Genomic DNA, 23016 nt, shown 5'->3' on the forward strand with positions numbered 1-23016 from the left:
TGAACCAGGACCTTCTTGCTGCAAGACAACAGTGCTACCAACTGCACCACCATGCAACCCACTTCTCAGTACAATACAAACAATATCTACATTAGTCAGATGAAATAATTTAAATTGATTACATCACTCTATATTGAACTTTATTTGTGTAATTCAAAAATTCTTCTAAATGAGCTCTCAAGAACAAGCCTGTTGAATGGATTGGTTTATATCCATACACACAGCATCAAGAGTCAATTCCTTTGTAATGAGATTGAATCAAACGTGTGACCATGTGTAATGTGAATAGTTGCTCCGAGTAATTAACTCACAGAGAATTACTACCCATCCTTGCAGTTTCCTCAGAGTGCTTTGAGCTCATTGTTTAGGTGTCTGGCTAACAAATTTAAGTTCATTCCTGTTTATGGGTTTTCTCTCTGCCAAATTAGTAAATAAAACCTTGCAAATCCACATGAAATTGGAAAGGATACTGCTATATCAAACATTAAAAATCAGAAAAATCAAAGCTAGGCTTTTTAATATTTAAAGTGTCCAATATACATACGTGGACAAAATTGTTGGTACCCCTCGGTTAATGAAAGAAAAACCCACAATGGTCACAGAAATAACTTTAATCTGACAAAGATAATGATAAATAAAAATTCTATGAAAATGAACAAATGAAAGTCAGACTTTGCTTTTCAGACATGCCTCAACAGAATTATTTTAAAAAATAAACTTATGAAACAGGCCTGGACAAAAATGATGGTACCTTAACTTAATATTTTGTTGCACAACCTTTTGAGGCAATCACTGCAATCAAACGATTCCTATAACTGTCAATGAGACTTCTGCACCTCTCAGCAGGTATTCTGGCCCACTCCTCATGCGCAAACTGCTCCAGTTGTCTCAGGTTTGTAGGGTGCCTTTTCCAGACGGCATGTTTCAGCTCCTTCCAAAGATGCTCAATAGAATTTAAGGTCAGGGCTCATATAAGGCCACTTCAGAAAAGTCCAATGTTTTCCTCTTAGCCATTCTTGGGTGTTTTTAGCTGTGTGTTTTGGGTCATTATTCTGTTGCAAGACCCATGACCTGCGACTGAGACCAAGCTTTCTGACACTGGGCAGCACATTTCTCTCTAGAATCCCTTGATAGTCTTGAGATTTCATTATACCCTGCACAGATTCAAGACACCCTGTGCCAAATGCAGCAAAGCAGCCCCAGAACATAACAGAGCCTCCTCCATGTTTCACAGTGAGGACAGTGTTCTTTTCTTCATATGCTTCATTTTTCCATCTGCGAACATAGAGCTGATGTGCCTTGCCAAAAAATTCAATTTTTGTCTCATCTGTCCACAGGCTTTGCGGCTTGTCAACATGTAGTTTGGCAAATTCCAATCTGGCTTTTTTATGATTTGTTTTCAACAATGGTCCTTGTTTGTATCCCATTAAGTCCACTTTGCCTCAAACAACGTCGGATCTGACACTAATGTTCCTTGAGCTTGAAGTTTACCTTTAGTCTCTTTAGAAGTTTTTCTGGGCTCTTTTGTTACCGTTCGTATTATCCGTCTCTTTGTTTTGTCATCAATTTTCCTCCTGCGGCCACGTCCAGGGAGGTTGTCTACAGTCCCATGGATCTTAAATTTCTGAATATGTGCAACTGAAGTCACAGGAACATGAAGCTGCTTGGAGATGGTCTTATAACCTTTACCTTTAACATGCTTGTCTATAATTTTATTTCTAATCTCCTGAGACAACTCTTTCCTTCGCTTCCTCTGGTCCATGTTGAGTGTGGTGCACACCCTGTCACCAAACAGCACAGTGACTACCTGTAGTCCTATATATAGGCCCACTGACTGATTACAAGAATGTAGACACCTGTGATGCTGATTAATGGACACACCTTGATTTAACATGTCCATTTGGTTACATTATTTTCAGGGGTACCATAATTTCTGTCCAGGCCTGTTTCATGAATTTATTTTTTTTTAATAATTCTGTAGAAGCATGTTTGAAAAGCAATGTCTGACTTTCATTTGTTCATTTTCATAGAATTTGTATCCATTATTACCTTTGTCAGATTCAAGTTATTTCTGTGACCATTGTGGGTTTTTCTTTCATTAGCCGAGGGGTACCAACAATTTTGTCAAACGTGTGTATGTACAACAGGTACAAGTACAGTGTTTTAAAAAAATATTTCATACAGGTTTTCCAAAATCATTTTATTTAGGAGACAACATATTAGCCCAATCAACCTAAGTGGATGCTTTGTACAATAAAACTTTGAAAAAGAACATATAATGTAAATCACTGTTGTGTTCATACACTGAAAGCCTCTGCATGACTAACCTATAATGTGGTATGAATAAAGCGGGCCTGTGTGGGCAGGCCGCCTGATTAGTAGCTAGCCAACATTTGTGTGAATGTGGAAGCCTTGGAGCCAGTGCTGTCAGTCATTTTGCTCTTAGGATGTGGTGAGTGCTTTGCTCTTCTGCTGAACCAATTCATACCGCCCAGTCACGACAAACTGAGATGGCAAAAAGTTATTTTTTTAGTCTACAAGCATATATGTACTTATTTTGGAGTCTAAAGTCATTCCCATTAAAAAAAAAAATCTGAATGTACAGTGCCTTGCAAAATAATTTGTATCCCTTTTAATGGCACAATTCAATGTATTTAACTTAGATTTTATGCATTAGACCAACCCACAGTAGCGCATAATTATGAAGTAAAAAAATGTAAATATAAATGTGATTTTCAAATTTTTTTTACAAATTGAAACCTTAAAGTGTGTGGTTCTATTCAGTGTCCTTTACTCTAAAATACAGTGTAAACCTGGCTTACCTACCTAAGTCACCTAATAAAGTATGTTTTTTGTGTGATTTAATCTCAGTATAAATCTAGCAGTTCTGCCAAGGCCTCACATGTTTGTTAGAAAACATTAGTGAACAAACAGAATCATGAAGACAAAGGAACATACAGTAGCACATTGTCAGGGATAAAGTTGTATAGAAATGTTAAAGTAGGTTTGGATGTAAAGCAATATCTCAAGCTTTAAACATCTCACAGAGCACTTTCATCATCCACCTAAAATAAAAGAGCGACAAGAGTAACAATAATTACAGATGCAACCAAGAGGCTGATGGTAACCCGAGGCAAGAAGCAGAGATCAGCTCAGGTGGGAAAATCTGTCACCAGGATAACATATAGCGGTGCACTCAACAAATCTGGCCCTTTATGGATGATTGACAAGGAAAAAGCTAATGTTGACAGAAAGCCATAATAGATCCCATGTACAGCTTGCCTTTAAGTCCTGTAGGGACATGGCAAACACTTGGAAGAAGATGCTCTGGTGGAGGAAAACGATCACTGAAATGCACCTGCCCTATCATAAAACATGTGGTGGCAGCATCATGTTGCAGGGATAATTTAATTCAACCAGAACAATGAAGCTGGTCAGAGTTGATGGGATTGGGTATGGAGCTAAATACACATTACTAGTAGAGAAAGCTGTTAGAGACTGCAAAAGACTGAGCCAGAGGTTCTCATTCCAACAGGACAACAACCCTAAACTACAGTCAGAGCTCCAATGGAATAGTTCAGATCAAAGTCTATGCGTTAAAATGGCCAAATCAAGGTTCAGACCTAAATCCAATTGAAAAATGCGGCAACACTAGAAGATTGATGTTCATAGACACACTGCATCTTCTCTAACTGAATCTCAGCTGTTTTACAAAGAACAGTTGGCAAAGAATGTCAGTTTAGATGTACAAAGCTGGTAGACACATACCCAACAAACACTGTAAAAGATGGTTCTACGGCATACTGGCTGGCTGAATACAAATGTATGCCTCACTAATCGAATTTTAATTTGTAAAATCATGAATAATTTTTCTTTTGCTTAGCCTTAGATATTTGCACTACTTTGCATTGGTCTGTCTCACTATATTCCAATAAAAATATTATAGTTTGCAATTAAAATTAGGCAAAATGATTCAATGGGTATGAATACTTTCGCAAGGTACTGTAAAACAACCCACGATTTCATTTGAATCTTTTGGTTTAAAAAATAATCCATGTCATTATTATATCCGAGCTTAACTTCAAATTTTGCTGCTTATATATTTTTCTTTTGCTATTTCTTTTGGTTTGGTGTATTCTGTACCATGCCACAATTTGCATATTTTTCTTTTAGACAGAAATAACAAATTCTTCTTTAGGTATTCCTAAAACCCCAATCGGGCTATTTGTTCCCCCTTTTTTCTGGCCAGAGGGAGGACATTCTGATTTTCTATTTGTTAGCGTATGCATCATTCAAAAATGCTGGGATCGTGACAATGAACAATTATCCTTCTTCGAAGTGAACCCAGGTATGAAAAAGCTCTCAACGTTGTAGTCTAAGGACTTTATTATGTGATAAAGAGTGTAACGGGTATAATAACCAGACAGCTGGTTGCCTCATGTTTTTGTACCTGTAGTGCTATCTTTAATAATCTAGGCCAGCTTAAGATGGATCATTACCAACTGCGGTACATTATATTGAAGGCAAATGTAAGTATTTAAGTATAAGACATACATTAGCTAAATGGATACAAGTACACTGATGTGATACTTTAATCCTGTTGTGTTTTGGCCAATGTAACTAACAAATATTTAATTAAGACCCATCTAAGTTGCACCAACTTGAGAAAAAGATAGATATTACATTGTCTTTCAACAAGGAAACAAATTAAGTAGAAGCTAATTTATTTGGTGCACTCTCTTGGTGCAAGTACACTATATTGCCAAAAGTGTGGGGTTAACTCTCCAAATCAATAAAATTCGGTGTTCTAACCACTCCCATGACTACAGATGTATAAAACCCAGCACGTCGACATCCAGACTTCTTCTACAACCATTTGTGAAAGGGTCTCAGTAAATTCCAACCTGGTACTGTGATAGGAGGCCACCTGTGAAATCCAGTTTCTTCTAAATATTCCAGTGTCTGGCAATCTAATGCACTGGTGTGAAACTCTAGTCCTTGAGGGCCAATGTTATGCAGCTTTTATCTTTGTCTTTGTTTCAACACATCTGAATCAAATAATTAAATAATTATCAGCATTCTTTAGAACTTGGCTTCATGCTCAGGAGGCAATTCAACTATCTAAAAGTGGCAGGATATCGTTCCCCGAGGACTGGAGCTTGTCACCCTGATCTAATGGATAAATTTGGGTTTGGCAGTTGCCAGAAGAACAGCACAGTGTGTAAAGATTGGTGCAGAGGTGATAACAAATGGTCTGTTTTTCAGGAGCTGGGCTCAGCCACTTAATTAAAGTCAAAGAAACTCTTAATGCTCTAGCTTACCAAGACATTTTGGACAATTTAATCCAAATGTCAAAGTGATGTCTTGGGGACAGCTCCTACCAGTTCCAGCATGACAATGCACCATAAAAAGCAAGTTTCATAAAGACACAGATGAACACATTTGATGTGGAGGAACTTTAGTGGCCTGAACCGAGCCCTGACCTGACCCTGACACCTTTGGGGCGAATTCATGAAGAGACGACCTTCTTGTCCAACATGCCTAACCTCACAAAAGCTCTTCCAGATGAATGGTCAGATATCCCAATAGACACACTGTAGACAGTGTTCTAAGGAATTTAAGAAGTTGTAGATACAAAGAGTGGGCTAACACTTTTATGGCAGTCAATGAAATAAAAAAATAAATGTTAAAGTTTATATGTGTGTGTAAAGGCGAGTGACCCAATATATTTGACAATATAGTGTTTAGAATTAACGATAACTATGTTAGCTACAGCTTGCATCAGTAAAGGTAATGTCATCATTTTCAACTGACAGCTGGTCATTGATGTTCTGCTTTAGTTTTTGCGGTTGCAAAGCCTGCCACAGAGCATAATCATAAATTTATTTAAAACAAAAGCTGGACCTCAAGTTCTATTCTTGTATTTTATTCAAATGTAAATGGGATTTGCAGTAGCATACCAGGGACCCTGTGGGCTCATAAGTACAAACAAATCTGTATCTATAAATCTTACATTTTGATTTAACTAAACCAAATTGCCTTTTTCACATCTCAGCTGCTTTGAGCAGTGGAGCTGCCCTCACTTGACTGAAAGCGCTGCTGTCAGCTCTGCTGGGATTCGGCCCTAATCTGAACCCTGAAAGCAAGAGTCTAAGTATGTTGCTGAAAGGACAACAGTTTAAATCCATGCAGTCAAACAGCGAGTACAGACTTTTGTTACTTTACATGTTTGATAGTACATATTGATTAGATACAGGTAAATCACTAAGTAAAAAAGAAAGTAAAATGACAAAAACATCTATGAACACTATTTTCTTCAGAAAATATTCAAGGGGAAAACTGAAAGAGGCTATAAGTAGGTAAGTATCAAGTTGCATACAAATACCAAAGTTTCACATAAAAACAAATTAATTTAAAACAGAAAAGCTCCAAATATGTCTAATAATTGTAAATAAACATAATATTGATTATTATAAATATAGTAATGTTATCTACATTTTACCTATTGGATTATTTTTGACGTCAGAGAAAAGCAGATGCCTGGAGAGGACTAAAGGTAAACTGTTGAGATAAATAATAGGGAAAAAAAGAAAATATGGGGTAAAACAATAACTAAACTGAGCATGACCAAACACAAGAGTGACTGAAAGTGACACAAATTCAGGAATGGAAACAGAAAGTAAACAGAGCACAGTGCACAATGCACAAGAAAATATTCCATAATAAACAAAGAACTAAACTTTAAAACTCTAAGCCAGGGCTCTCAAACTCTAGTTATCAGGGCTGCATCTTTTAGATCTGCTTCAACACAACTGAATCAAATAATTAGGTCATTAGCCAGACTCTTGAGTGCATGCTTAGGAGGTAATTAGGCCATTTGATCTGGTCATCTGGTCACTCTGGCACTCTCTTTGCCATGTTATTAAAAGGACTTTAAATCACAGAACAGTTTCATGAAAAATTGTTGTAACTGTTTAAAATCTTGAACATCTGCTCTAACCGTAACAGCAATAACCAGCCCATGCATTGGCCAAACATTGGTAGAATCCTCAGAACAGATTCACTGAATCTTTATCAAAGATTTTGACTTTGAGTCAGGTTTGTTTTTTATAAAACATGGACACAGGATAAACTGCAGCCCCGCTTCTCTCTGCTCACTGACATTTTTAAACCTTCAGGTGCTTAAGTAACCGTTACATTCATGTGCAGAAAATTGTAGGAGCAGCACTGTAGTACTTTTCTGTAAGTACAGAAGGTATTTGTGGGGCTTGTACCAGCAGAATGTTTGGGTCTCAGATCACCCCCCCCAACCCCACCGGAATCATCCAGTACAGTCATTCTGCAGCTATCTGCAGTGCTGAAATAACACACTCCGACTCCATTCAGCTGTGATTGGAAATAACAATCATAATTACCATGGCATAATCATATCCCTTAGCAATGACTGTCACCAGAGAAATACCATTTCTCCAATGTCATAACAAATCAGCTGAATTCAAGAAAGGGGACCAGAAAATAGCAGGCGGGGTTGGACTTATAATTGGAAAGATTCTATGTTGTGTATCATGTAATTTTGTGCAATTCTGAAAAAGTTCTGTCACAATCTCCTGCTCAGCTCTGTAATTTATAGCTAAATATTAAGAAGACATTTCTATATTTTTCATCTTCGTCAGAAAATGCATGCCAAATGCATTCACTCATTCTTCTTAATCTATAGTTTACGGTTTCACCATTAAAATGAACATCCTCAGGAAAATACTGAAGAAACAAGTGTTGCTGGATGCTGCCGCTCACCCTGTGTCTTTTTCTGAGAGGATTCCTCCTCATCTCTCAGGTGGCGTTCCATTTGTCCTGGAGTAATTCATTACCTGTTCATTCAGTAGTGACAAGCCGTCAATTCCATCTGGCTGTGTGGTCTCCTGGGGGCCCACTAGCCCTCAAATAATAAGGACAGCCACCAGGAAACATATTTGCTCACCTCTTACCTCAATAACTTTATAATGATTGATTCCTTGTTGGATCACCCATGTTTCACCGCACAACCAAGAGCCGATTAAATGGGAGAGGCAGTGCTCACTCGAGTTATTTCAAATGATGGATATAAAAACCAAGCAATGACCAAGCATTTGTGACAAAGTCAGCGAAGGTCTCACCAGGCAAACTGTTTGTTTTATTTTATTTTTGTACTAAGATTAATAGAAATTTTTTTTTCTTAAATAAAAACCTAAAAGCAAACACAATAATCGCTACTTTGTTTTCAGTTATCCTTCCTAACTCCTAAATCTTAACTATTTTCCTGCCTGCTAAATGCAGTGTCTTGCAAAAATATCCGTACCTCTTCAACTTATTTCTTCTTGTTACAACTATGAACTTGAATGTATTTTACTTTGTTTTAATGCGACAGATGTACACAACGTAAAGAACAATAGTGAGATGAAAGATAAAAGATGCTTAGTTTTCTAACTCTTTTAAAATTATTTCTCTGAACAGTGTGGCATGTGTTTGTATTAAGCCCTCCCGAGTCATTACTTGTAGAAACACCTTTTGCTGCAGTTACAGTTTCAGGTTTTTTGTAATATGTAACTACCAGCCTTGCACATCTAGAGACAGAAATGTTTTCCTGATTTAAAAAAAAATTAAAAACATGTAAAATGTTTATTCAAATTTAAAATTATGCTGTTCTTTGTGTTGGTGGGTAGCAAAAAATCTCAATAAAATATGTTTTATGTTTTGTTACTGTAGCATGGTACTGGAGCTTATACTAGTTGACGTGGACTCAGCAAGAAAAAGAAAATACTCAGCCTGTAGTTCTTATTTAATGTATGACGAATGACAGTAGCAAAGCAGAACTATCCAAGGACATGATGGTATTTAGCAGGGCTACAACACTGTCACAGGCTAACTAATAGGGCCACCTCTGGAGATGTTTCGTAGTCACCCAAAGCAGACAGCACCCTACCGTGGTCTCACTTCAGAGGCTGCCAGCTGGACACACACTGTTGTCCCTTCCCTGCAGTAAGCCCAAGAAATGCACTTTCAACCCCAGCCTTACATTTTAAATCAAATCTGTCCTTGATCACATTAGAATTCACTTGCCAAATCTGAACAAACATAAAAGGCTTCCTGTGGTGCCAATCACACAATAATTTGGGAGTGCAGCTTTCACTTTTATCTAGAGTGATTTTTAGTGGATGTAGCAGTGGATTAAGCCCCTGATCCCTAGTATGAAAACATTTCCGGCACAGTGCTGAGAAGAGATACTGACACCACTGGATTCCAGTCACATCTAAGAAATCTCCTTAGGAATAAAAGCCAATGCATGGAACCTTTAAGATATTTTGATAAAATGTCTAAGGGTATGAAAGAATCATTAATAGAAATGTTTAAAAAAAGTATGAATTATTGACACTCATTAGAAAAAGTTGATTTTCCAACCGTCTGACACTGACGACCTCAGATTGCTTTCACAAACCATGTAGAACCATTTAGCACCTTTATGCTTTCTGCTACTATCCTACTGGTCTTTGTACAGGAGTGATTATGCAATTGCACATTTCAGTTTTCAAAAGGTTTTCAAAGGATTTAAGAACAGGCAGCATTGCTTGTTTTTAAATGATTCACCATTTTCTCTTCAGTCCTTCCTTTGTGCAGTTGAAGTTGTTTTTGGGGTTGTCACACCAAAAGACCTGAGGGCCTTCATCCTTTCTCAAACAGAGTGCCACTTCTCACAACAAAGTGTCTGGGTTATCCTCCACTTTACTATTTGCCTTTGATGCTCCTAGTGCATCCAGTGCAAATGATGCATCCTGTAGAAATGTCTTCTGTGTTTTGGACATAGGGTGCCTGAAAGCTTAAGTACAGTAAAGCTGACTGATATGAAAAAGAAACCCCATTATTTTTCAAGAAAGAAGAATGGTTACAATGTCCACATATATAGATAGGTCTTACCATCAGGCCATCATGTACAGGGGCTTGCAATATTATATTATTCATACCACTTCAGCTCTTTCATATTTTGTTACTTTCCATTCTGCTGTATATTTTATTGGGATTTTATAGAGTAGTTCAACACAAAGTAGTGAATTAATCTGAATTGGAAAGAAAATGATACAACCTTATAAAATGTCTAGAAAATAAAAATCTGTGACATATGCTGTGCATAAGTATTCATCTGGAATGAATACATATGCACAAGATAATACTGATCTACTGCATGGAATTCTGATAGAGTATGCAGAATCTTGTGATTCTGACCAGGCAAAGTACATAAATACTGAAAAGTTAATAATTATTTTACAAGAATATGTATATATTTTATTTCAGTGAAAGCCTTTTTCGTTCAGCTTTGTTGGTCAGCAGTCTAAGACGTGGCTTCATTTAATTTTAGAAATCCAACCAACAGATAGGGTCAGTCATTAAGCTAAATGTCTACCTTATTGCTCTGATCATTTTGCTGATGACATGGTTTTCTCAGTTTAAGAGAAAATAACAATTAAATCTCTCCCTGTGCTGCCTGTTTTACACACCACACCCTACAGATTCATGCACACAGGCAGCACATCTTTCAGTCTTTCTGCTCCCAGGACCATGCATCTGGGACGTGTTCCAGCTCGACTAAAACTGATTAATAGTGGCTTTAATACCACAGAATGCTGATTGCAAACCCGGCATCTGCGTGTCCTGAAACATGCTCCTTCCAGTCTCATCATGGGGATGTGTGTTTTGGTGAAGTTAATGAATAAGTCATTAGGAGGTGACTATGATTGATGGGTTAGAAACAAACAAGCTAATGTCAGCTGCTGTTTGAATCGGTGTGCATTTCAGACTGCAAACTGCAGCTGCTTCAGCTGCAGACAGTGCAATGATTTCACCATATGTGCTTTGTTTGCCTTTGTAACAGAATGAGTTATTTTTGTTTTTGCTTAGACTTAAGCAATTATATTAGTGGATGCTGTGATATTTATTGCATCTTTAGATACGCTCATTGTTTTGCTTTTTACTTGGATTTGACCGACGTCATTAATGGCAGAACAAAAAGCATCAGACCATTTTCTTTCACCAATTTTGGTGTAACAAGCTGCAGATCACTCAGTGTGTTAAAGAGCATGTAGAATCAGAATCAGCATCAGAATCAGAAAAGCTTTATTGCCAAGTACGTTTTTGGACATACAAGGAATTTGTTTTGGCGTAGTCGGTGCAATACAATACAAATTAAACAGTATAAACATATCTACAATATAATATAAATATATGTGCACAGTTTTAAGTGAGTGAGAGTAAATATAGAGCAGTATAAGATGCAAGAGCAGTACAACAGTGCAGGTGATCATTGTGCAAGTATGGCAGTGCAAGTAAAGCAGGAGTCCAAGCTGAGCGTTAATGTAACGCATAGAGTTACAGGTTACAGGTGTCCTGTCAGCAAAAAAAAAGGCGGGGGGGGGGAGGGAGAGTGTCAGGGTGGTTTCCGGGCTTGTTAACCAGGCTGGTGGCAGATGGGAAAAAACTGTTCTTGTGGCGTGAGGTTTTGGTCCGGATGGACCGCAGCCTCCTGCCAGAAGGGAGAGTCTCAAAGAGTCTGTGACCGGGGTGGGAGGGATCAGCCAGAATCTTCCCGGCCCGCTTCAGGGTCCTGGAGGTGTACAGTTCCTGGAGTGACAGTAGACTGCAGCCAATCACCTTCTCAGCAGACCGAATGACACGCTGCAGCCTGCCCTTATCCTTGGCTGTAGCAGCGGCGTACCAGATGGTGATGGAGGAGGTGAGGATGGACTCAATGATGGCTGTGTAGAAGGGCACCATCATAGTCTTTGGCAGGTTGAATTTCTTCAGCTGCCGCAGGAAGAACTTCCTCTGCTGGGTTTTCTTGATGAGGGAGCTGATGTTTGGCTCCCACTTGAGATCCTGGGAGATGATGGTTCCCAGGAAGCGGAAAGATTCCACAGTGTCAATTGTGGAGTCACAGAGGGTGATGGGGGCAGGTGGGGCTGGGTTCTGCCTGAAGTCCACAACCATCTCTACTGTCTTTAGAGCGTTGAGCTCAAGGTTGTTCTGGCTGCACCAGTCCAACAGATGGTCCACCTCCCATCTGTACGCAGACTCGTCACCATCAGAGATGAGTCCGATCAGGGTGGTGTCGTCCGCAAACTTCAGAAGCTTGACAGACTGGTGACTGGAGGTGCAGCTGTTGGTGTACAGGGATAAGAGCAGAGGAGAGAGAACACAGCCTTGGGGGGAACCGGTGCTGATGGTCAGGGAGTCAGAGACGTGCTTCCCCAGCCTCATGCGCTGCTTCCTGTCAAACAGGAAGTCAGTGATCCACCTGCAGGTGGAGTCGGGCACACTCAGCTGGGAAAGCTTCTCCTGTAGCAGAACTGGGACGATGGTGTTGAAGGCAGAGCTGAAATCCACAAACAGGATCCTGTCATAGGTTCCTGTGGAGTCCAGGTGCCGGAGGATGAAGTGAAGGGCTAGGTTGACTGCATCATCTACAGACCTGTTGGCTCTGTAGGCAAACTGCAGGGGGCAGGGGGTCCAGGAGGGGGTCGGTGATGTCTTTTAGGTGTGAGAGCACAAGGCGCTCAAAGGACTTCATCACCACAGAGGTCAGGGCGACGGGTCTGAAGTCATTAAGCCCTGTGGTCCTTGGCTTCTTGGGGACAGGGACGATGGTGGAGGACTTGAAGCAGGCTGGCACATGACATGTCTCCAGTGAGGTGTTAAAAATGTCTGTGAAGACTGGAGACAGCTGATCAGCGCAGTGCTTCAGGCTGGCTGGTGAGACAGAATCCGGACCAGCAGCTTTCCGGGGGTTCTGTCTCCTGAAGAGTTTGTTGACGTCCCTCTCCTGGATGGAAAGAGCCGTCCTCAGTGTGGGTAGGGGGCTGGTGGGGGGGAACTTCAGGGTGGGGGTTGGAGGTGCCAAGGCCCCTCTTGAGGTTGGGGAGGTGGGGGTGGTGGATTGTGGCTGCAGCTGTTGGGGGGCGTCGTGGGGGATGGTTGCAGGACTGTCCCTTTGTCTTTCAAAGCGGCAGTAGAACTCGTTCAGGTCGTTGGTGAGGCGTCGGTCGTTGATGGAGTGGGGGGCTTTCGGCTTGTAGTTGGTGATTTGCTTGAGCCCTTTCCAGACAGACGCAGAGTTGTTGGCTGAGAACTGGTTTTGGAGCTTCTCAGAGTACAGTCGTTTGGCCTCTTTCACTGCCTTGCCAAACTTGTACTTAGCCTCTCTGTATATGTCTTTGTCCCCACTCCTGAAGGCCTCTTCCTTATCCAGTCTTAACCTTCTGAGTTTAGCTGTGAAACCAGGGTTTGTCGTTGTTGTAACTCACCCTGGTGCATGATGGTACACAGCTGTCCTCACAGAAGCTGATGTAGGAAGTCACAGCCTCTGTGTACTCGTCCAGACTGTTGGTAGTAGTCCTGAACACATCCCAGTCTGTACAGCCTAAACACACCTGGAGATTCTCCACAGCCTCACTGCTCCACTTCCTTGTCGTCCTCACAACAGGTTTGCAGAGCTTAAGTTTCTGCCTGTATGCAGGAATCAGGTGGACCATGATGTGGTCGGATTGGCCCAGTGCAGCACGTGGGACGGCGTGATAAGCGTCTCTGATGGTGGTGTAACAGTGATCCAGAATGTTGTCCTCTCTGGTCGGACATTTTATAAACTGTCTATATTTGGGGAGTTCGTGGGTAAGATTACCTTTGTCAAAGTCGCCAACGACGATGTAAACACCGACCAGGATTAACGAAGCAAACTCACGGGGGGAATAGAAAGGCTTACAGTTTATGATGAAGGATTCCAGGTCTGGAGAACAGTGCTGCTGAATCACTGTCACATCGTTGCACCAACCACTGTTGAGGTAAAAACAGATTCCTCCACCTTTCGCTTTGCCGGAGAGTTCCGTGTCTCTGTCCGCTCTGTAGAGCTGGAATCCTGCCAGCTGCAGCGCAGAGTCCGGTATTAATCCACAGAAAGATTCCTGTGTGGAAAATAATCACCAAAGGAGATAACTGTTGTTTTCTCAACATGGAGGACAACAAAGGTGTAGTCTTTCCTCAGATATTACTTTTAATTTGCTCTTACTGCTTTTTCTCCAGGTCACTTAAAATGTCCCACTAAAACTATGGATTTAGTTAAGTTAGTCCAGTTATTCCACCCAGTGGTGGCCCAGGGTATGAGAAGCCCATGACATTGCTACAGGTAAGGTCAGAATAATTCCTACACCTGTCAGATTTACATCTAAAATTATTTTCGTTTAGCCAAGAAGCTTGTTTCTGACAGGAAATGAGACAAGAATGTCTCAAAAGATAATACAATAATGTAAAAAGAGTATAAAAAAATATGTTTATTTACAGTTTAAATCTTTGACATCAAATGCATCAAAAACCTGACCTGATCAAGAGGATAGATCAAGCTTTCTCGATCTAGCATCATTACATGCGTTTTTGTTTGTGTCATCCCCTATTTTACATTTGTATATTTTATGTAAATTTTAGAAAAGCACATGTGCAGAGGTCCAACTAGTTGCATAAATAATGGTAAAGATCTATTTAGAGCCACAAAAACGGCTCAATTTCAACGGTGTTGTGGCGGTTCTGGTGCTGAAAGCTGATGGAAAAATAACCTGTCTTGGTTTCACCTCATGTAGCTTTCTTTTGTACCACCCTCTTAGAATAAAGATTGATATCAGAACTAGGCCATAAAACTTGTTTCTTTTGGCTTCGGAGCAACTGACAAACATTTAAGAAACATAAGCTTTGAGTTAGTTGTATAATGGGCGGTTTTAGGTCTAGATTTAAATCTAGACTTTGACTAAGCCATTTCAAAGCCTTCTCTTTTTTGTCATTTAGCCTTATGGTGTGCTTCCTATCATTGGTCTGAAGCATAATCCAAGTACATTAGAGCTTGAGATCATGAACTGATAACTGGACAGTCTTCTTCAGAATTTTCTGGTAGAAAGCAGAGATCTGGACTATCAATCACATCAAGTCATCCAGTCCTTAAGCAGCAAAGCAACCTCAGACCATCACAATAACACTAAAATGTTTGATAGACATTATAAGTTAATTTGATGACTGCTATAACAGGATACACATATTGAAAAATTCCAATTTTGTGTCATTGGTCCACAGAATATTTTCCCAAAGGTCTTGGGATTCATCAAGAAGATTTTTGGAAATATGAGCCTTTGAAATTGTCTTATAACGCCTTTCAGACTGATAGATGACAGAGACTTTGCTTCTTATCTGTTGAATTTCTTGTGTGTCTTTGTAAGATATTTTATCCTACTTCATGTTGTCAGATGGGTTTTGTTGAAGTAGTAGCAATAGGACCTGGGTGTGCCTTGTAAAACTGAACTCACCAAACAATGTAGTACATTTCAGTTAATTACTGATTTAACCAGGGGAAGGATTTCTGTTTTATATGTGTCCGGGTTGATTTGAAAAGCTGTTAAAACAAAATCATAATTTCAAAACCTGCTTCTCAGGTTATCTTTGTAATAGTAAGATTTGTTTGATGATTTGGAACATTTAAGTATAACAAAAAAGCAGAAGCAGCATAATTGTTTATTGTGGCAACTACTTCACAGCACTGTACACAGAAATCTCCTTATGCTTCTTTCTGTAAAATAGAAATCACTCACTGAAAAATTAGGAATCATCCTTCATACTGATGTTTGATCGATTGTGATACTGATTAGTTTATGGACATTTTCACAATATAGTAGCTTAATGTTGCTACAGAAAATAAATCCTGGCATCATACCTAGAGCTTTTATAGCAAAAAACAGCAGATGCTTTATGCACCAAATTTTGAGTTTACCAGTTCAAGTCCATAGAGTATCCTTATTTCTGACAGCATGGAATATTCTCTAAAATTAATTTGGAAAATGACAGGTTTCAATCATTCACTGAATACTTATTGAATTCAGCGGTAGGCAGCTCTCTGGGTTGGGAGGTTTGAGAAAAGCATAAATATTTGATAATTTCAGTCCCCTAAGTTTAGATTTAGCTTGGGATCAGATCAGTGTTTGGTTCATTGAACTGCAAACCAGCAAACAACGCAAAAACTTTCAAGAGACAGCTGAACAATGACAGAACATAATTCTTCTTGACATTCTATTTGTGCATGTTTGAAAACACATTTTGTATTCATCGTCACTTGGCCCGATTTGTTATTGCATTTGTCTTTCAGAAGATGCTGTTGAGATTTAAAATACACACTAGACTGTGAGGGATATGAAAACCTTCAAACGTGTTTTACAGTAGTGCAAACTCAACATTTTGCTCTCCCTAGGCTATAATACAGCAGTGAAAGGTAATAAGCTGCCCTAAAGACAAGAATTCATGCAGAGACAAGATGCTGAAATAGCTTTGAGATGCATTGCCGCTTGGCCCTTCAGCGAAGCAATTTCTAATAAATTACTGCTTTGTAAAACATAAACTAGTAAAATTCTTACCAGGCTTTTTAAAGTGTCATAATAATATCTGGTGGAGTGCTCCGCCGTCATCACCAACTAATATGTATAACCAAGTGATGTTGGTAAAGCATTAGGATTTTAAAGGTTGCTGGTTGAAATCCTTCTATAAATTACTTCACAAACAATTATTGTGTCCTCTGGAAGGACTTTCCCAAGCCCTGAATGCCATTCCCATCCCATATTGGGGCAGTACTGGAGAGCTTCCAGCTGTAACTGTGTAAGGAGCTGGTCGAGTGTGAAATAGGCATTGTACAAAGTGTCTGCACACTTAGAAATCACTAGCTGAACAAGCAAAAGTTTATTTAAAATGCAATCAAAGGAAAACAAACTCAAAATTAACATTGATATCGATCATGATTTGGCACTGACAGATCTGGAGAGGGGAATGCCAAATCCATTTGCTTTTTGTATTTTTAACTTTATTTTTGAAGATCTAGATGTACACTCTGAACAATCCCTTTAAATAAACTGACAAAACTTCCGTTTGGACGAGTCTAGCGTAGCTTTCCAGTGAGACACCTTTAAGAGAGCTGTATCACTACTATGTTTTTACTATATATTTAAAATGTTGGAAATATTTGACACACAAAAAAAAAATTAACACCTCCCACCCTGCAGCCCTGTAAGCAACACAGAACTGATATGAATGAATTATCAAATTCAAACAACTACCTCAAGCTAAATTATAAGTATTTAAATTCTATAAATATTTTTTCCCCCTATAGTTAAATAATTAATCTCTTACGTAACAAGACCAGGTAAAAACAAAAATATAAAATACTTATCAGGTTATTCTTCAAAAACCCAAAACACATAACATCATTACATAAGTTATTCTATGTAGCTGTAATACATTTGCCACAATGGGGGTTGAGACACAGTGACTTATTAAAGAGTAACAAATTACTTAAGCATAAACACATACAAAAAAGTCACACTTATTTAAACCTGCGGCAAAAAAAATAGGAACTGTGGGAAACAACAAACTCTGACAAAATTAACCTTGGCATATTCTGGGCTCTGAAGCAAGGCTGTGACTGGTAAGGGCCTGTCAAAGCTATTCATATCCCTCAAAACGTTTTCCACCATGTGTGTAACACCAAACATCACCCTGAATACACCATCACCATGGGGAAAACATGGATCTGGCAGCATCATGTTGTGCAGATGAAAGCTGGTCAGGGCTGATGGAAAGGTGGATACAACTAAATACAGGGCAACCCTGATAAAACACCTGTTAGAGGCTGAAAAAGATTTAAGACTGGGGCAAATGTTCTCATTCAGGATAACAAACCTAAGCATACAGCCAGAGCAACAATAGAATGGCATAGATAAAATTATGTACACATGACCAAGTTAAAGTCCAGACCTCCATCCAATTGAGAAGATGAGAAAACCAGAAATGCAGCCTCCGCTCTGATTCAACCCAAAGGTGTTCAAGAAGGTTGAGGTCAGGACTCTGTGTAGGCCAGTCAAGTTTCTCCACACTGATTGTAACTCTGGGATTCATTGATTTGGTGGTGTAACCCAAAACGTTTGGCAATATAGTGTATGGGTGTGTGTGTGTTTATTAGCTTCATGAGGTCACCTGACATCGGTCAAAAGTTTTGAGTCACCTTTTCATTTTATGGCTTGTCTTTATTTGTAGTCTTACTGCTGGGGACTCCTGCTTAAGTCTCAGCATTTAGAGAAAATATTTTCAAATGCCACCATTAGAATATATTGAAGTAAGTGCTGAATAATTAATTCCTGTATTAGTCTGGAGGCAGAGACATGGATTTGCACTGTGCAGATCCAGGGTGACATTGAAGGCTCTATAGAAGCAAATCACTGCTTTCAGAAATTGAAAAAAAAGATTAATTTATAAATAAAAACTAAATGGGAGAAGAAGTGGAGGTGGGGGAGGAGTATAAATACCTTGGTGTTCACCTGCAGAACAGACTAGAGTGGAGATGCAACTGTGAAGCCATCTACAAGAAGTGACAGAGCAGACTGTACTTCTTGAGGAAGCTTAGGTCCTTTGGTGTTTGCAGCAAGATGCTGCATATCTTCTGTAAGTCTGTTGTGGAAAGTGTGATCTCTTCTGCCATCATCTGCTGGGGAAGCAGCATCAGAGCCAGGGACTTAAAAAAGCTCAACAAGCTGATAAAGACGCCTATCTCTGTTCTGGGGACTCCTCTGGAACCTCTGGAGATCATTGTGGAAAGACGGATTCTTCATAAAATGAAGAACATTATGGAGAACCCTGAGCATCCTCTTCATCAGACTGTCCTACAACAACAGAGTGTCTTCAGTCAGAGTCTTCTTCAGATCTGCTGTAAGACGGAGCGCTACAAGAGATCCTTCCTGCCCATAGCCATCAGCATCTACAACGGCTCTTTGAGGAAACCTTCATAATATGAGCTATAACAACATTTAATTTCCCTCTGGGATTAATAAAGTATTTTTGAATTGAATTTGAAAAGAACTTTCTGATGGACATTCTGTCGTTGCTCATGTATGTTATTAGGTTTTCAAGACTGTCAAATCAAGATTTTGTGAAGCACATCCTGCCTACTTTAAATAGATGAAAATAAATGTGCATTTTTTTTTCGTCTCTGAAAGTAATGTATTTCAGTGGTAGGAAAAGACTGGTCTTGAGTACAGTTCTTTTTGCATCTTTTGCATTTCATCCAGAAGTTAATTTAACTTCCTGTCACAGTTGGATGATTCAAAACTCACACTTACTTGATTCCTTTTTCTCTTGTTCCTCACATTAATAACCAACTCAGCGTCTGAGTTGGTTATTTGTTATTTGTGCCAAACTTTATTTTTTTTACACCTTTCTTTTTCTTGACCTAACAAGCTACCTTTACTCTTCCCTCCTTGCCACGGAAACCTTCTTTATGGGGCTCAATGGGAATTATTCACAGTCTCCTAAGGACTCTGACAAGGTCATGGGCATTTTGTCTCTCTACTCTCCTGTCTTCTGTTCTGAACCATAATTGATTAGGTTAAGCAGCAAGAGAGGGAAGGTCGCGCCTGCAGCGGGTGATCTGGAGCACTCAACAGCATGCGTGCCCACCGACACACGCTTTCCATCACCAAGAGACAACTACGGTGTGGACAGCATGATCCACACTTTGAAAGGTATCAGTTCAAAGTTAAGGTTCAGCTGCTAGATGTTCAGGTTTGTATGTAATGTAAGCTACATTCAATGAAAATTCATAAACCAGTCACTTGTACAACTTATTAAAAATATATCTGATAGATGAATTATTTCCTTCTTAGTGGCAGTCTCTCCTATGAATTTAAAGATGTTTTGTATATTTATGAGGATTGTGATTATTTGGAATCAATGCACAGCACTACAAAAAAGATCAAGAAAATTGTGAGAAAAAAAAAAAAAAGCATTATTTTTATTTTTACCTAATGATTTAATAAAGCCTGTCCAGGGTGTACCCTGCCTCTCGCCCATAGACTGCTGGAGATAGGCACCAGCTTCCCCGCAACCCACTATGGAATAAGCGGTAGAAAATGACTGACTGACTGACTGACTGATTTAATAAAGCTAGAGTGACACACAACAAACAAACATAAAAACCAAAGATACTAGCACTAACTTTACTATGCAGCTAAAACTAAAAAGGGAACTTTTATGATGGATGGAAAGTGAACATTCAAAAGACTATTCCAAATGACTGAAGTCTAAGATTTATCAAAACTTTATTGTCCCCTCTGAAGTCAAAGGAAAAGGGCTTTGCAGTCTAATTCTGAGTTTTAATACCTATGTTGATCTGAGAGGGAAAAGACAAAAAAAGACTGAGGGGAAGAATTCAAAGTCTCAAAATCACTTTTTATCCATAGCTTTCAACACTAGAGCCCTCAGGAACAGAGTTGAAAAAGCATCTTGCTTGAGCCTGTTTTTCTTTTGTTCAGTTCCAGTGCTAAATTGGTGCTGGTGCTAACTACTGCTGGTTCTAGCACAGATGAACAGGTTCTATTTCAGCATGTTGGACCACTTGTTTGCTGAATATTGGACCATTTGCACGTTGCTGGACGCTACCAGGCCTTCCGGCGTTTTCGGACATTTTGTATCCCAGGACAGTTCGTTACTACAAATCCCAGCGGCCACTGTGGCTGATATGATGGGGCCGTCCCAAGTCTGACGTCACAGGAGGTAATATAAGAAGGTGAACGCTTTAATCCATTGCCTTCAGCTTGGGACCTCGACACAGTTACCACGCAACTGAAGCATCTCTCTGGAGAAGAAGAGGTCCCATGTGGATTCTTCATTTATTCTCCTTCGTTGGCCAACAAAAAATTCATGAAAGAGGTTTCTGGAATAAGAAGGCCAGAAATTTCACTTTGCCGATCGAAGACGTGAGTTTAATACGTAACCAAAAAACCACGGAGTTTCAAGGAGACGCAACTTTCCCTCCTTGTTTTGTACCAGTCGACTAGCGGTCCATCATAATTTTTCTACCTTTCTGCCATGGAGGCCACCAAGGAAGTAAACAGACTGCTTTGCTGAGTATCCGCGGACGCGTGGAACTCTTCACCCCCCTCTCTCCCTCTGTTCAGAGGAGACAACAGTAAGTAAAATCCACCTTTTATTTTTATTTCTTTTTTAGGAATAGCTTGGGCACGATAGAGGAGGTTTTAGTGCGATGTAGAATCGCCACTTAGAGTCTAATGTGTTCTGAATTGTATGTGCATGCCATTGTTGTTTTGAAACGTGATTACTGTTGTTTTCTGAGGCCGCCGAGTCTTGCAAGATTGTGCTTTTATTGTGCGAACACCAGAGAGCAGGTGCGCTGTGAAACTGGACTGCTATAATAACCTTATGGTGAAAATTAACCATTTTCTTTGTCATCAACCTTCCTGCTTACTGTCTTGCCACCAAAAGTTCTATTATCCTTTGTCCTCGGGGTTTACAACCTTGCTGGGGGGAAGGTTTATGACTGCCTGCATCTCACTGAGCTACACTTTCTGGCAGGATGCGCTCCCAAAGCTTCGTTCAACACCACATTCCCTTGTCATCTTATCACTTTTGCCATAACTGCTGGTTGATTCCATACTAGAGGCTGACATTTTTTCGGGAATCCCACGGGTCACAGCATTAGTAAAGATCACGTGATTGGGACGGTGCAGGATAAAAAATGAACGGGAGCAGACGGGAGCGGGAGCTAACCAATAGGAGGGAAAATAAACTAGGATCAATTGTCTTTGGAAATGTAAAACTGAGACTTTGTTATAAACTTTAAGAAAAAAAATTTGGATCGACGCCGCCATTGTGTAGTTTTTTCCAAGAAGCCTATACTATAATGCGTGTCAAACGAACTACACGACCCGCAAGCCAACAGTGCTTCTGATCGATGTTTTCCACCTGCGTTCAGGATGGAGGGAGCAAACGCAGGTGGAGAACTGGACGTGGTAAAATTGGGTTTGCAACGTAAAGTCAGAAGTAAGGACTTATCTATTAAACTCATAGAGCTGACAGGAAAGTCGCAAATATTACCGAACTTCAGGATAGTTGAATGCAGCGGTGTTAACACGCAGTATGCTGCTTGTAAAACGTGTTTAGTCGTAATCAAGGACACCAGTGATTAAGGCACACTTGTAAGGCAAATTCTGGATTGAATCAGCCCTGCATCTCTTCATTCATCAAATGAAAAGTACCATGAAGTGTCTAGTCTCATCTGACCAACAAAATTCCTCGCATGTGCACTAAAGATTTAAGAGCTTTTGCCACAATAGAGGGGAAAGGTATGGAGCCCGCGAGGGGAATTTTTTTTTCCTTTCGCGTCCCCACGCAATACTTTTGCGTTTGCTCGCAAAAGTTGTTAATTGGCTTGATAAAGCCGTGCATTTTGGAACAGCAGCACAGATGACAAACTGCTCACAAAACAAACAACACTGATATGGCATTGATATAGTTTATTTGTCATATGCAGGTTAACATGCAGTCAACAATGCGTTTAAATGTTTAGGATAAGAAGAATCGTTCAAATCACAATAAAAACAAAAGCACTAATGGCGTACAAAAAAAAGTACACATCATGAAGCAGCAGCAATAAGCTAATTAAGTGTCACAGATGTGGTTTCGTGCAGTATTATTGTCCAGAGTTCAGTAGTTTGACAGCTTGTGGATAATAACTGTCTTTAAGTCTGATCGAAAATCCTTGTATTTAAGGCAGATTTCAAAATAAAACTCAATAAATCTCAAAAACGGGTCTCCCACAAAGTATTGCGAGATAACGCAAAGACTATTGCGAGATAACGCAAAAAGTGTTGCGTGGGTACCCAGAAGAAAAAAAATTCCCCCTTGTCCCCTCGCAGGCTCCGTATGGAAAGGCTTCATCAAGGGAAGATATTAAATAAATATGTTGTGAAATAGAAAAAAATTTAATGTACCATTAAATGTACAATTTATTTTAATATATCATTAAATATTAAGTTTACCACTAATTACGTCATGTCGTCTTTAAAATTATACTTAATTATTCAGTGGCACATTTAATTGCATAATAGTCCATTTCATGATATAATGGTA

This window comes from Girardinichthys multiradiatus, chromosome 18, assembly GCF_021462225.1.
Source record: "Girardinichthys multiradiatus isolate DD_20200921_A chromosome 18, DD_fGirMul_XY1, whole genome shotgun sequence".
NCBI classification, from domain to species: domain Eukaryota; kingdom Metazoa; phylum Chordata; class Actinopteri; order Cyprinodontiformes; family Goodeidae; genus Girardinichthys; species Girardinichthys multiradiatus.